The sequence below is a fragment of the Drosophila ficusphila genome, unplaced genomic scaffold (assembly GCF_018152265.1).
Source record: "Drosophila ficusphila isolate 14025-0441.05 unplaced genomic scaffold, ASM1815226v1 contig_414, whole genome shotgun sequence".
Taxonomy (NCBI): domain Eukaryota; kingdom Metazoa; phylum Arthropoda; class Insecta; order Diptera; family Drosophilidae; genus Drosophila; species Drosophila ficusphila.
This window is the reverse complement of record NW_025064328.1, coordinates 16604110-16619138: the sequence shown is the minus strand read 5'-3', so window position 1 is coordinate 16619138 and position 15029 is coordinate 16604110. Positions and strand designations below refer to the sequence as shown.

At 42.5% G+C, this 15029-nt stretch overlaps 3 non-coding genes across 3 annotated transcripts; 2 read left to right on the top strand and 1 right to left on the bottom strand.

Moving 5' to 3' along the window:
* Positions 1 to 2369: 2369 nt before the first annotated feature.
* Trnaa-ugc lies at positions 2370 to 2441 on the bottom strand. Its single transcript has one exon. It is a non-coding gene; the product is annotated as a tRNA-Ala (tRNA).
* Positions 2442 to 2707: 266 nt separating this feature from the next.
* Positions 2708 to 2779, top strand: Trnaa-ugc. The gene has a single exon. It is a non-coding gene; the product is annotated as a tRNA-Ala (tRNA).
* Positions 2780 to 3611: 832 nt separating this feature from the next.
* On the top strand, positions 3612 to 3683 carry Trnaa-ugc. Its single transcript has one exon. It is a non-coding gene; the product is annotated as a tRNA-Ala (tRNA).
* The last annotated feature ends 11346 nt before the right edge of the window (positions 3684 to 15029 follow it).

Here is a 15029-nt window from a genome sequence, read left to right as displayed (position 1 = left end):
CAATTTCGATCGTTAAGGGATCCGAACGATTCTGAACCTGAGTTCGTTAGTCCGTTTACAGTACGAGTGCGAATAAAACGAAAGAAACTGAAATATAGTGTGTTGAGTAACCTTATGGTCAAAATGGTTGTTAACATAAAATATTAGTTAAACTCGTGCAGGTAAGCCCGATCTTTAACTTTACCAATTGCATACTTTTGGGGTGGTGTTGTATAAAAAACCCTAGAGTGGTGAGTTTCATAACAAATATTACGAAATTATAATGGTGTCGATTTAAATCATTTCTTTCCGAAGAGCCCTCCATTTCATTGTCTTTACTTTTGAACCGATTTAATGCGCATTGTCTGGTTTCTTATCAGAAAAGTCCAACAACGTTTCCAACCCAATGCCTCTCCTTTATGGAAATCAATCAAAAGGATGAGAAGGGATTCATGGGTACTGAATTTTGTTTTTTTCTCAGACGGGACCAGTCAAATCCGTTGGCAGTTCTTAAACAGTTTCTAAAAATTAAGTGACACTCTGTTTAATACCAGTCCTAGTGAATCTCAGCTTTTGGTTTCTTTGCTATGGACATGTGATCAACTGTACTTTTGTGCCTGTCAACTGACAACTGTCATTTTGGCCTGGCTTACCTGACGTGTGCTCATGGAATTTATTTAATTTCCGTCTGGCCATTCAAGTAAATTGGCTTTCACCGTCCTTTGGCCAACTCCTTCCACTTCATGTGTGAAAGACAAACAAAAGCCGTGTGCTAATGCAAATTTGGCCAGATCTTTGGATAAACATCGAAATAGTCAAAGTTCCACCGCCAACTTCTACACATAGCGAAAGTGATAAACATTGCAAAGCAGTTAGATATAGTAAAATCCTACAAAAAAGTAAACAATTCTAAAGTTACATTGTAACAAAGGAAAAACTAATACTTAAAGGATTCTAAAAAAAAAATAAAATTATTTTTAAATGTTATGTACATCGATGTTGGTATGATTTCTCCGACTGTTATGCTCCCGCTTTTTATTGACTCCAAGGCGACATTTCGCTGCGCTGCTGGGTGGCCCTTATCGTTTTAATTAGTTTTTGAAAAAGTTGGACCCACAAAACTGAATGAAAGGCGAACAGTCAGGCAAACTGAACAACTATGCTATACTAGTATACCAGCAATTATGAAATTGCTAATAAGTTGCCACTTAGAGCAGGGCAATCGCATTTAAAGCACAAACGCCTTTACATTTAATTAAGGCCACGCGAAGGGCGACACCTGGTCTGTTTTCCGATTTCCTGTTTCCTGTTTATCTCTTGAGGGAGGCTGTGCTTTCTTAGCCCTCTGCCGATTTGCATGAATATTTATAGCAAATGGTGCGGCATTAAATGCAACTCCCGAGAAAACGTCGCCGGATTAGGCAACAAATTTATATGCACAAAAAGCGAAATCAACAAAAACGAAGAAAAGAAGGTGCAATTGCAGCTCCAAAGGCTGAGCTGTCGAGAGATTTTGCCAAAAGTTTCCGTGCACCTGCAATAAAAAAGTTTTCTTTAATCCTACAGGGGGTTTTCGTAATAAAAGATTTAAAATACATTGGCAATGAGTGGGATATGAAGCAGTGGGCTGCTTGGAAATTGGAAATCTGCGAGATGTATAAGCGTTTTTAAACTCTTATTGGGAGAAATTTTCCCCACATAACTTTTGTCCAATTCAACCAGAAAGCGACAAACTCAAGCGAACCCAAACCGTGCCAAAATCGTTCAATCTTCTTAACCAACAGGCCAGGCTCACAGAATAACTCAGCAGGCCAACGGAACCGATTCAATTCAACTCGCAAACAAACACACACAGCTATTTCAATAAAAAAAAATTAAAGTACACACATAGGGGCGCTCGTAACAATTCGTAATTAGTATGTATATAAGTTTGCATATATGTTTTCGTTTGCCTCGTCACGGTTCTTTGCATACTGCCATCTCGCTTTCACTTCACCCTCGAAAGGCCGGCATCTCCCTCGCACTTATACAACCAGTATGTTTTATAGTTTCGAAATGATCGTGCGGGCGTATAGAAAATGTGCGAGCGGTATTTAGCTTGCTGTTGGTTTCTGCTCTCCTGGTAGGCACATGGATCACTTTATCGATTTTACGAAGAAGCGAATCGATTTTTTTTTTTGGTTTTGTGATCTCGTGTCGTCGAATCGGAATCATTTTCAGTCGCTGCCAGATGATCGTGTGGCTTTTTTCTGTGCGAAAATTGGGCGGGCTATGAGGCAAAGTACTGCAAAAGAGCATCACCACAGCGATCGGTGCTCCCAAGTATGTGATGAAAAAAACACTAATGCCGCCAAATGAGTGTTGTGAAAAAAGGAAACAAAAAATGTACTTGGAGATGCCGGGGATTGAACCCGGGGCCTCTCACATGCAAAGCGAGCGCTCTACCACTGAGCTACATCCCCCACAAAAGTTAAAGTGTCGATGTTTCTTTTCAACGATGAGATGGTGGCGAACAAATGGTCGTTGGGAAACAGCGACGTTTGGTATGAAAGCGAGCTTAAATTATATTGCGCAAGTAAAGGTTCTGTTTTATATTTACTATACTTGTTGAACCAACATTTAACTGTTCCCTTCACATTCCTGAAACAACCCTTATCCTTGAAATTAGTTTTCCTGTTGTATCTTTCGTTCCTGAAACGAAAATGTGTTTGGTTGGCCAAATGGAGAGGGGGATGTAGCTCAGTGGTAGAGCGCTCGCTTTGCATGTGAGAGGCCCCGGGTTCAATCCCCGGCATCTCCAAGTAAATTTTTTGTTGTCTTGTTTCCATTATTTTTTATCTTCTTAAAAAAAATAAATAAACTTCCTTAGGAAAATTTTATATTTAAGAAAGAAGAAGAACAGTATAAATATACATTTAAAATTTATTCCTCAAAACAGAACGTTTCAGGCTTAGGACTAGTTAATCAAAATCCTTGAGAAGTGTTTTCATGGCCAGATACGTAATTAGCGCATCAAAAGCAATATAAGAAGTAAACAATATAGGAATTAGAGTAGCTTCCAATTTGCGACAATGCAGTTTTTCTTGTGCTCATTCTTTTAATTATTCGATTGGAACTTGGGCATGTGTCACGCTAACCAAAAGCGCTTAGAAAACTTTAGAACAATCTGTATTTAGTATTGAAAAGAAACAGTTTGCATAATTACCAGTAGTTCAATGAATTAGCAAACAATCGGTAATTGGATTCGCGACAACATTCGCTGGGCTCGGCGTTTGACCTGCTTTTTTGTAAAAAGTTCGGGCTTACCAACAATTTCCAAGCCCAACATAACAGTCACCTTCTAGTATTGAATCTCTTTAAGATCTTAAAGGCTGTTGCTTTAATTTCCCAAAAGGGGTATTGATATTTAAGTAACGCCTAGAATATCGGTTAATGAAATAATAATGAAATACATATTTAGAAGCGGGATTTTGTGCTTAAACATTTAAACGTGAAAAAACATAAAATACGAGTTTAGTTTTCTGTTCTGAAACGAATCCTTTTCACTGCAAGATCATGTTGGCACTGTTGACTCATATGCACCGCACGCAGGATCATTTTTGACACTGCAGATGAAACGGGAGACTTTCATCGGGGATGTAGCTCAGTGGTAGAGCGCTCGCTTTGCATGTGAGAGGCCCCGGGTTCAATCCCCGGCATCTCCAGTACATTTTTTGCTCTTTTCCGATGTTATTTCAATTTTTTGGCTCTTTAAACGCGTTTAGAGCTGGTAATACAAAGCTGCTGCTGTGTGTGAGCCTTGGCCAGAGACTTGATTTATGCGCAACGAGGCGGCAATAATGAATTATTTATGCCGATTTACGGCTGCCAGGCAGGTCTGCATGTCAATTGGCAGAACCACACTAGTGTTTTGGTAGACTAGTGGAAGGAAACCGAGGTGGAGGCCAAAAACTTAGCCAGTGTTTGACTTCTGGCAGCATTGAGGCCCGAGTCGTAGCCGCAGTGCAGTCAAGTGGTTAAAATGTGTATACCCAGAATGCTTTGAAAGGAAATTGGCTTGTTCTCACTTTTGCAACATTTGCTCACTGGAAATTAAAATTAAATTTTGCATGAGCTCGAAACCAGCTCAAATATTGGCCAGGCGCCCTGGCCAGCCAATTGATTTTGTTGCGGTCGAGCAAGGGAAAATATTGCGAAGAATTTGACATGCTTCTTCGAGTCAAGCAACCCATTTATTGACCAATCAATTAGCAGAAGGCGTAGGGGAAAAATGAAAAGTACGAAATCCGAACTGCTAAATGCTAAATCAGAAATGCCAAATCCCACAGCCCAGACACAAGTCGCATAAATAAGATTATGCCAGGTTTCGTGTTGGATTGAAATTAATTACCATAACGACGTCTGCTAGTGTCAGTGTGTGGGATTTATTTGCCGGCAATAAATATTTTATAACAGAGCTCAAGTGTGTTGGGCCCTGATGGACTTGAAGGCATAATTTAAATAAAAGAATATCCAAATCGAAATTGTCACACAAAATTTATGTAATTGCATAAGCACCGCAAGGACACCCGCACACACGTGTTTACGGCTAGAGTGTCCTGTCTCGAAAGGCTCGCCTTGGTTGCCGACTGCTAAATAATTGCAGCAACAATCTAAACAAACGACATAACCTCGATTTCATGACAGGCTAATCGGGCAGAAAAGGGGTCTTCTTTATACTTGGGTTTTTGTCCGGAAAAGCTAGGAATTGTTCAAGTTATTGATTTTGAGGTATTGGGATAGCTCTTCTAACACTCTTCCTTAAAAAATGTGGCATACATCTTATAAAAATTATATACTAAAAATGATTGCATGAAAGTTGTTTAAAAAGGGTTATAATATTACCTTTAAGAAACATCTTCGAATCTATGCCGATACTATTTGCTACATTTAAGCCCAATCACACTTTCCGGTTAATACGATAATGCGCACAATACTATTATGGTTTATTCCTGAACTTCTGTGCGAATTACGGTATTCGCATGACCCCAACCCTTTCCCCAGAAAAGCCCTAATTAGGAAACCACAAGTGCAGGGCGTCGATAAGAAGCTCGAAATGCAGGAGCAAAGCTTGGAAGGCCGAGACCTGAGGACCTAAGACCCCGGCTTAATCACATTAAATGGACATTTAAAATTCTCTTTCTCGCATATATCGCCTCATACCCCCACCTGCATCCCAGTCTGCAAAATCGGGTGTTCGGTATCGTCATCATCAACAGGACGAGTATCAATGTCGGGTGTTTTTGCGAAAGTGAAAAACCAATACATATTTCCGCTTCCAGGCAGAGTGTGTGTGTGTGTTTGGGGGGAGAGCGGGCCATAAGGAGGCTGAACGAAAGGGGGATTTGGCCAAGGATGGCGACCAAAGGACATCTGAATGTGCGTGTGTCCCAGCTTCTGTCGCCTACTCTCTGTGTGTGTGTGTGTGTGCGTATGTGGTAAATTAATAATGCATTCGATATCGAAGCCACTTTGCATTCAAATTCAATTGTGCATGCGTGCAAATTCAATTCCCCAAAGCCCAAAAGCATAAACTAAATTATATTGCTGCAAATTTAAATGCGAAACTATTTTCGGTGGCCCAGTGTGCGTGTACGTTGGTCTGGGGCACATGACAATTGCAATTGCAAGTGTCAAAAAAGGAAGCGGCATCGCCTAAGCCAACCAGCTATCCAGCCAGCCAGCCAGTCAGCCTGGTCCAAAAAAGCCATCCCCCTAACTAAATACAAGCTGGCCAACACAAACCTACGACACAATCACGTTTCAATTAACAGCCATGGCCCGCACTGTACTGCCCTGGCCATTCGGTGCTGGCCATATTCGTATGTAAAACACGCACGCAACGACTGCTCATCGGGCAGGGCTTAATGGCCAGAGTCCTGGACATCATAATTCCGGCCACAATTCCCAAACACCGCAAACACATGAGGGGCCAAGGGGGCGGATGCTGGGTGGTTAAGGGACGCAAAGGGGGCGGGGCAGGCAGGCAGGGTCAGCAGTTGCAGTCGACCGGGCCAAAGTTCTATGGGGCGCATGAACTAATTACGTTAATATGCGACAACGTTTTCATAGCCGAAAAATGTTTGCTGCACTGCAGGCGCTGTACACTCGACGAATTAAAATATCCATTACGAAATGTAAGCTGGGAGTTTAATGAGTAAGCATAAACAATAAATATTTTACCACTACGTTCTATATTTAATAAATGATTTTTAGGGATATAGGAATTTCTTATACGATTTGGGAGTACCTGATTTTGTTCAACCTTAAGGTTCGCAGTTCCAACTTAATTTACTGCTTGCATCACGTTTGCATTCAGTGTGCAGTGCCACAAATATTTAAGTGTACCGTTATGGGGCGGAGGTCAGGTGGCCGCCCGTGTGCAATTGGATAACCAAGGGCAGTGTAAATGATTGGGCCACAACAGGAGGCACTCGAGGTATGCTCGATTGGTTTTTCGGAGCCAGCGTTTCCCGAACTTGCCGATTTACCCAAGGCGGAGTCCGGAGTCTAGGAGCGGTTCACCCCGCAAAACAGGGCCATTACGACGCTAACAAGTGACTGCTGTGCATCAACTGTCAGTGGGGAGAACGGGCCGCCACAAGGAGAAGCCCCGTCCGCTGGAGAAGCTGCAACTGTTTGGATGCCGGGCTATTAAGAATGCCAACACAACGGACCCGGATGAGCGGACGTGGACCAGTTGCGTACGTGTTGAACGTCGGTTATCATACCTGCTGTAGAACACACTAAGCCCGGCAGCATTACCGAGCTCCGATCCCAGCCCCCCCCGGCTATATAGCCATATAGCCATGTAGCCATCCAGCCAGCCCATAGTCACCACCCCCCGCGTGTGTGCATTCATAAATAAGACATCCAACGAGGCGGCCTCAGCAGGGAGCACAACTCCAGCCGACCTGTCCATCCGTTTTAACAGGGGGAGGCACATAGCTTCACCCAGAAACACTGCGAGAAATAAAGCTGAAGTTACAATGTGCAATAAAATTATCTCTTCAGAGTAAATTTCTGGATAAAGTAGTTTGTTTTTCATTGTTAGTTTTTGTACACCAACTTTACGTATTTTAAACTAACTAATAACCATATCTTTTCTATCTATCCATTTCCCAACCTAATTATCCAAATTTTTCACTGTGAAACTCCTCCCTGGCCGCACACACATTCGATCACTCGCTCACGTACGCTCTCAAAGTCCTGCGGCCCTTCTCGTGTGGAAAAAGGACGACTGGCAGGAGGAGTGGCAGGACGGGAAGTGGACAGATGGATGCTGCTGCTGCTGTTGACAGTGCCTGCTGTCATTCATTCATTAATGCATTTTCCTGATTTTCACTCATTTAACTCTATAGATTTTTCATTTTGCCTATTACGAGCGAGGACATCAGGACGCCAGGACACCAGGACGAAGGGGTCAGCTTCTGGACGGGAAATAGAAACGGGGAGTGGGGATGACAGGGGGAGGGGAGAGGGGGGAGGAGGGGATTCCTGGCTGCCGGCTCTCGCATGTCCTGGCCTCTTTGGCCTGCCCTGTTGGTTTTGTCCTGGCCCCGGGAGCCATGCTTCATTTACTTTGTTGTCGGTGCCCATTAGTTTTGACGCACTTTGGACCAGGTCCCCACCTGATCCTGCTGCGATGGCCACTGCCGACTGGGACGGTGGAATGTTTCCCTGCCCGAAGGGCACAATCCCGGTCGGCATTGTGGGGTTAAGTGGGTTTCTTGTGTGTGTGTGCGTGTGCGTGTGTGGAGGATGGTGGGCATAATGGATTGACAGGCTTCGTTAGCAGGAACCGAGCTAAGGTCAATCAAATCGCAGGCAAACTTTCGAATATATCAATGTAAATCAGCAATCGATTGCGGATGCAAACCGTAATCGATAGAAAGTAAACACATTCCCTGGAGAAAGTTTGCATAACTTTTTCAAAGCGGAAAATGGGCAGAAAAATTTGATAGAGGCCTGGATTTTCTACCTCGCAATTGGATTAATTTAATACCCTTTTAAGTGTGTTGCTATCTTTGTGTAATATTTACTTGTTCACCTAATCTGTTATTTGTAACGTTCCAAACAATTGTAATACATATTTAAGAGGGGTGTTTCTTATTAAATATTTTTTATTGTACTGCTCTATAATTGTTATATGATTTATACTTGTGCTTATTGATTAAGTTCCTGTAATAAATCGTAAGCAAATTCAAAGTTAAGTTCCCTCACCACAAGGTCCTTGCTCTCTGTTTTTTGACACCCTATTTTATTCCTGGCTCACTCCTTGATGTCCTTCGGCTATCTCACCTGGCTCAAGTGTCGCTTTTTTTGTAGCTTTCCTATGGCAAACACAGACGACACTTCTTCAGCTTCAGCTGCGTTCTATCTGCTTCCCGATTTTCCGAGCGTTTAGGCAACAATAACAGCAACAAAAGCAAGCTGAGTAAACAAAAGTCGGACTTGGAGTCCAGACATTCAGGGAGATGACAGTAAATGATAAAAATCATGCGAACCTACCACTAAAGTGTTAAGAAAAAGCTAAGATTATTTGAACCCTTCAGCAATATGAAATATTTTATTTTGAGATAATTTACTTAGTTGTAAATAAAACTGATAAGAGACATAAAATCTGGACAAATTCTTATTTATTAAATTATTTTTTAGCGCATTAGATCGGTATGGAATATTTTCCTTCGAGTATTTTTCCCTTTTCTTTGAAAAAACATTCAATCTGTATAGTTTCGCTACGCTAAATATTCCGTAAATTATCCAGATTTGTCTAGAAAATAGCTTAGCTGTCCGGCTCTGGCTGCCGAATGCCACCGCCCACCTCCCACCGCCCACTTTCACCTTTTTCCTTTCGCTGTCCACACTAAATGACGCTCGAGGGCAACGACAAGGACTCGACGTCGGCGCCGCTGCCAGCGTCGAAAAGTCAAAAGGCCACGACTTGGTCTAAACTGACTTTGGCTTTTCAGGTATAATTAATCTTGTTTAGCTCTTGTTGTTGCCCGACTGCTCGACTGTCTGTCTGTCCGTCTGTCTCTCAGTCTGTCACCCCGGGCTCCTGTTTGTTTGTCTTTTCATTCGGCCAGCTCCTTGAACAGGACATCCCCCGACCCACCCAAAAAGCAGCCCGGCCTTAACCCTCGTAATGTATTTAGAACGAGTTTAATTTGCTCGCCAGCACATTTTTCTGCTTTCAGAGGAGCGGGGGAGAGTCCTGGGCCAGGTTAACTATTAATTTTCGGCCCCTGAGCAAGATTAACGAGTGCATGATTGCCTCAAATTGTCTACGAAAATAGGGGGACTAGATGTGGATGAGGATGTGGATGGGTGGTGGCTGGTGGGTGGTGCCAGTGGGCGGTGGCTTAATGCCCAAATTCATGGCATACTTCAAGGCGCTGCCGGCGACCCTACAACGAAATTTATTTTCGTCCATTGCAATTTTGTCGCCATTTTCAAGTTGGTTTTTATTTTGTTTTTCGCCCTGCTTTTGTTGGGTTAAGGGCGTGGGTTAAAGGTCCTTTCTTCTCCTTATTTTGCCACTGCAACTTCTTGAGCTGCTTCTTCCCTTTCGACCCGCTGGGCGGTGGTAATTAATTTTGTTGCATGTCACAGCTGCTCGGTGAATTTATTTTGTTTACAGTTTAGCCAGATAATTGCAGTTCAGTTTGCCTTGCACAGTTTGGAAATCGTTTTATCAAATAATTATAATAGCTTTAATTCTGTCCGGATACATTTGAATTTTTATAGCAACCAAATCAATTAGATTTTATAAATAAATTCGAAATCACTTCAATAAAGTTATTAAGCTTATTTTTACCATTATGCTAATGCCATAACTCATTACGGCTCATTAAATTTTGACTGCATTTCCATACAATATTTGTTTGAAAATTATTTAATAAAAATGTTTAGTCTTTCAATTTAAGCTCTACACAAAATCAGAGAAAATTCTTATTTACCAAAAATTTCGACTACTTACACAGTTGAATTCATTTTGTTAGATCTTTCAGAAAAAGTTCATCTGTTTCTGGTAAAAATTTGTATCTAGGCCTACCTTCAAAGGAGATATTTTCAGTAAAATTTCAAATCAAAATGGGAAATTGTAAAATGTGGAAACATTTCGCATTGATTTTGCAAATCCGTAAACCCAAACAGAAGACCTCTCAACCTCTCGAAGCGAAACTCCGGCAAAAATTGCTTTCCTCTCGATGGCTTTGTTTTGTGTCCAGAAATTTTGTTCGTTTTCGCATTTCTTGTTGGCTGTTAAGTAAAATGTTTTCATTGTATTTGAAATGCTGCCAGGAACAGGAGCAGGAGCAGGAGCAGAATCAGAAACGAGAGAAGTTGGGCCCGGATTGGCTACACTATGTTGTTTGTTATTGCAACAAAGCTGGATGTGTTTTTGCAGTTGACACCTGAAATGCAAACACATTTGGCACAGCCGCTGAACAGGATCAGCAACGGAATCAGGCTGAGGACGCAGGATGTGACGGGATGGGACGGGATGGGACGAGGTATGCAGATTACACAAATGCAGATGCACCAGCTGCTGCTTATGGATGCCACTCTACGGGCGAAGTGTGCGTGAGTATCTGTATCTGTATCCCTGTCCGTTTCTGTTTGTGTGTCTGTGTGCGTGCGGCTGACAAGCTGCAGTTGTTGCACATGAAAGAGTTCGAAAGGCAAAAGTCTTGTTTTCATTTTCCAGCTACACGAGAAAGTCCAGCCAGCGCTTGACTCTCGAACTTCCCGCCGGAGGTCACTGCCAGTTGACCCAGTCTGGCATCGAAATTATATCCAATATTTGGCACGAAACTCCGCCCTTTTCGGGGAAATTCCTCTGCTGAATTAAAAGATTTAAATTTTAAGTCTTTCATATGAATGTTGTTATCCTCATACTTCAATCATTTTCTTTGCTAAAGCTCGCTTATTAAATACTTTGTTGTATTGTTTGACAGTGTTTAAATATACCCATGCGCTTCGGCTGGACATCAGTAAACCAGGCACTTTATTCCCGATTCCGTGTTGCCATTATTGACCTCTGCTCCCGCTGACAACCCTCGACCGCATTTGCATTAAGTGCCGCTTAACACGGAATCTCAATATTTTATGCAAAGTACTGTCCTCCGCCTCCGACTTCGGCTCCTTTGGCTCTGCCGAAATGTTGTTGTTCGCCGAGTCCTGCAGCGATTGCAGGGTTTCAATAACTCCGGGCGAAGTCGTCTGCGCGAAGCCCATGAATCACTTTGAGTCCTTCTGCGGCTCCGATTGACTGTCAACGGGATTTGGTTGCATTCCATCTGCTTGGCTGTGGGCTTATGTAACCTGCCCCTTTGGAACTTCGCCTTTATGCAAAACACCATGTGATGTCCTTGTGCACCTTTGGCACTTTTGTCTGACTCCTTTTCTTTCTGTCAGTAAATATGAAATGGTGAAGATACAAGTTTTTGTACAATACATGTTATTTTTGCTGTCAAGAGGTTAAAAAATGTAATACGAGAATTAAAATAACAATGTTTTCTTTTATTATTTGGCTTCTGCAGAGAAGCTATTTTAAAACTATAGTTTTATTTCTGAATGACCTTCCAACTCCTCGCTATTGTGGCTGAAAGCGCATTTGTGCATTTCAGCGATTGCCTAATGCAGCGTTGCATAATTTCAGCAAAAATCAAATATTTGAGCGCGAATCTTTTGTGCGCCATCTAACCTTTGGAGGAATCCCATCCAAGCTTCCAAGCTACCAAGCTCCCCGTCTCGCTTTCCATTCCTGGCCGAAACCAAAGCAGTGAAGCAAACGTCTGAAGGGCAAACAAACTTTTTGCCCGCGCCAGTTAATTTAGTCAATTCAGAGCGCAGACTGGCAAAAAATGAGGAAAGCGCATACCCCGGCTGCATTACGTTTCATTTGATTCAGCTGCTGAAATTTTTAAGCGGCTCTCTGCCAGTGCGAAAAATGCACAAAATCAACAGAAAATTTCGCAACCTTCAGGGTTCCCCAGTTCCAGTTCTTTGATTAAAATTTAAGTTGGGCAAAATTTGCATGGTTGCAGTGCACACACTCGCACATTATGCACATAATCGGGGCTGAATGGCGGTTTGGTCTCGCAATTAGTTGAGTTTTATGTGCAGCTCACTTTCGGAGCGGTTCGGTTCGGTTTGGGTTTCGGCAATTAGGCGGATATCCCGATGTCTGGCACGGTATCTTCAAGTCCGCCGGGACAGTTGGCTTAAACAAATGGCCCGGCAAATTTCGGGCACTAAATCAGTGCAATTTTCGTATCACACCACATTACTCACAGGCGCTTGTTTATTCGCAATGCATTTTTGTTATATATATCGGTGCCTGCACCTTTATACATGTATGTGCACTTTTATGTACGTCCGGCCTCTGCAATTTTGCTAAGCAAACTTTATGTCCACCTCGGCCGCCCTCAAGCCCTTGGTGTCCCAAACCAACTGGCCATATTTCTAGTTCCCCTGGCAAAAAGCTAAAGGTAAGGAGCGAGAAAAAGGGAACCAAGGAGCAGGAATGCAAATTTATGGTCAGACAAAGTTGTGTAGACGTTGCAAGCGGTGGCAGCAATTATATATTGCAGAGGGGGGCTCTTAAAGGGGGCCAAAGGTTAGGGGCCGTGGCAAAAGTAAAAGTGCCCCGAGGTGCAGTATAAAAATGATTAAATTTCCCCAGTGGAAAAATGTTTTCCCGCCCTCGAATGCTAACAATATTTATAGTATTCTCTTAATTTATTATCCATTAGATAAATACCACAAATTAGGAATGGTCTGCAAAATTATTCTTATTAAAAAAGGTTTAAAATAGAATAGGGGAACTTTTAAAAATATCGTAATTTCTACCTTATTATTTCAATTACTTACTCTTTCTATGTACTTATGCACCCATTGGTTAACTTTTTCCTAAATGAGCCCTGTAATAAACCCTTTGCTAAGCCCTGCTGCCCAGCCATTCACTTATTTATGTCTGCAACTTTAGTGCAACTTATTAGGTAAAGTGGTTTGGCCCAATCCAAACTGTAAGCTGTATCAAAAAGTTGTAAAAGCCGCTATAATATAAGGCACCTTGAGGGATTTTCGGAGAGGAGCAAAGATTTACTTTGGCAACATTTCAATTAGGAGCACATTTTTGTGCTGATCAATAGGGAAAAGTTTTCTCGGCCGCAAAACAATGGAGCGCCAGAGCCACAAAAACTGCAGGCGTTGGCTAAAAAACGGAGCTTCCATTTATGCCATCGCCCACAACCACCTTGGAATTTGTCGTTGTTATGTAAGAGTTGGGATACCCGGGAGTTTGGATATCCTCCTCCTGCACCTTGCGAATAAATTAAGCACGCACATTTGTCGCTCGCCATCCTCGCTCTCTTTTCCGCCACCTCACCGCATTCCCCACTTCCGTTTCCGCTCGAGACCAGATCCACTTCCGCCGCACTCTGGCATAAGTTAATGCGCCCTTATAGGCAATAAAATTTAAGTTTCCCGACTCCCCGCGCTGCCTGGTTAAATTTTTCATGAGCAATACCTTCGACTCGCTTCTCTCCTTTCCCCGCTCGCAATAAGTTTTGTGCTACCAAAAAGTTTCCCTAAAACTTAACGAGATTTAGTGGTGCATGGGAGTCGGCGGACCTGGTGGTGGAAAGTGGAAAGTGGAGACCGTGGAAGTGGTCCTGGCCATTGCCCCGGCCTTGTTGTTCTTGTTAATTGAAGCGTTTGGTTAGTGCCGAAATTAAGTTTGCGGTGGTCCCGGCCACTTGGGCACTTTTACTTCCCATTTTGCTTGGGTGTTGTGCCAGTTGAAACATAATTACCAGTTAATTTTTATTAAGCAGCGATGAAAAGCGTCTGCAGTGGCAGATAGGGATGGATTTTCCGATGCAAGTTTGGCGTTTTAACTCAAGATGGCTGGGAAGCTGCAAAGTCTTTGAACTTTGATGGTTACCTGTTTTATTTGTTTGTTTTTTTTCCTTCACCTTCGACTTAAGTCATACAATCTTACATACAGCGTAACCGTTGTAAGTAAAATGCTAATAAATAATTATATTTGATTTATTTCAGTGCATAACCCCCCACAATCTGTAAACCCAACATATGTTGCTCCCCATAATCCATAGCTTTAATATTCCTAACCTTTGGGGAATGGACCCTTTAAATTAGTGCTAATCCCCCCAAGGACGTTTATTGACACGTAAATTGTTGAACAACAAGTGTGGATGCCACGGGATATCCCGAATATAGTAGGCTGGCAGAAAATGCCGGTGGAGTGGGCCGCTTGTTGTTCTTTATCCATTGGCCTGCAGGTGTACGAGGTGTACGTGCTGTGTAAATATTTTGCTTGACACTATTACATTTTACTAAAAACAAACGAATCCCGCCCACCGATTCGCTGGCTGGAGCAGTTTTTAATTAACGTGATTAAATTAATTTAATTTTTCTTTATTTATTTATTTAGTGCAGAATCTGTACAGCAAATTAAAGTACTTAACAACACAGGTGTCACCAATGAGAAAAGTAAACCAAACCTCAGCATTAAGAAGAGGATTATATATAGTATTTTCTTATTGATTCCTTATCGTCTTGGCAAAGCCTTGCCTTTTGAGACGCCTCAAAGGTCTCGCTGGGAGTAGATTCCTAGCCAGTAAGCTGCGGTGTCTTTCTAATCTATCTCGGTATCGGCTTGTGTGTCTCCCAATCTGTTCTTCCACAGTGTGTAGATTTAGGTCTCTGTGAAGTGTCGTGCCACGCACATACCAGGGACAGTCAGTAATGGTACGTAGAAACCGATTCTGCAACACTTGTAACCTTTTGTAGTTCGATTTGGCTGCGATCCCCCAAATTTGAATACCATAAAGCCAGATTGGCAGGATACAGAATGCATATACTGCCCTCTTGCATCTCAGCGGCAAAGTGCTCCTTCTGTGTGTAAGCCAACGCAGTTGCTGAATCCTTTGGTTACATTTTTTGACTGTTGCTTTCAGATGTGGTCCGAACGTAAGGCG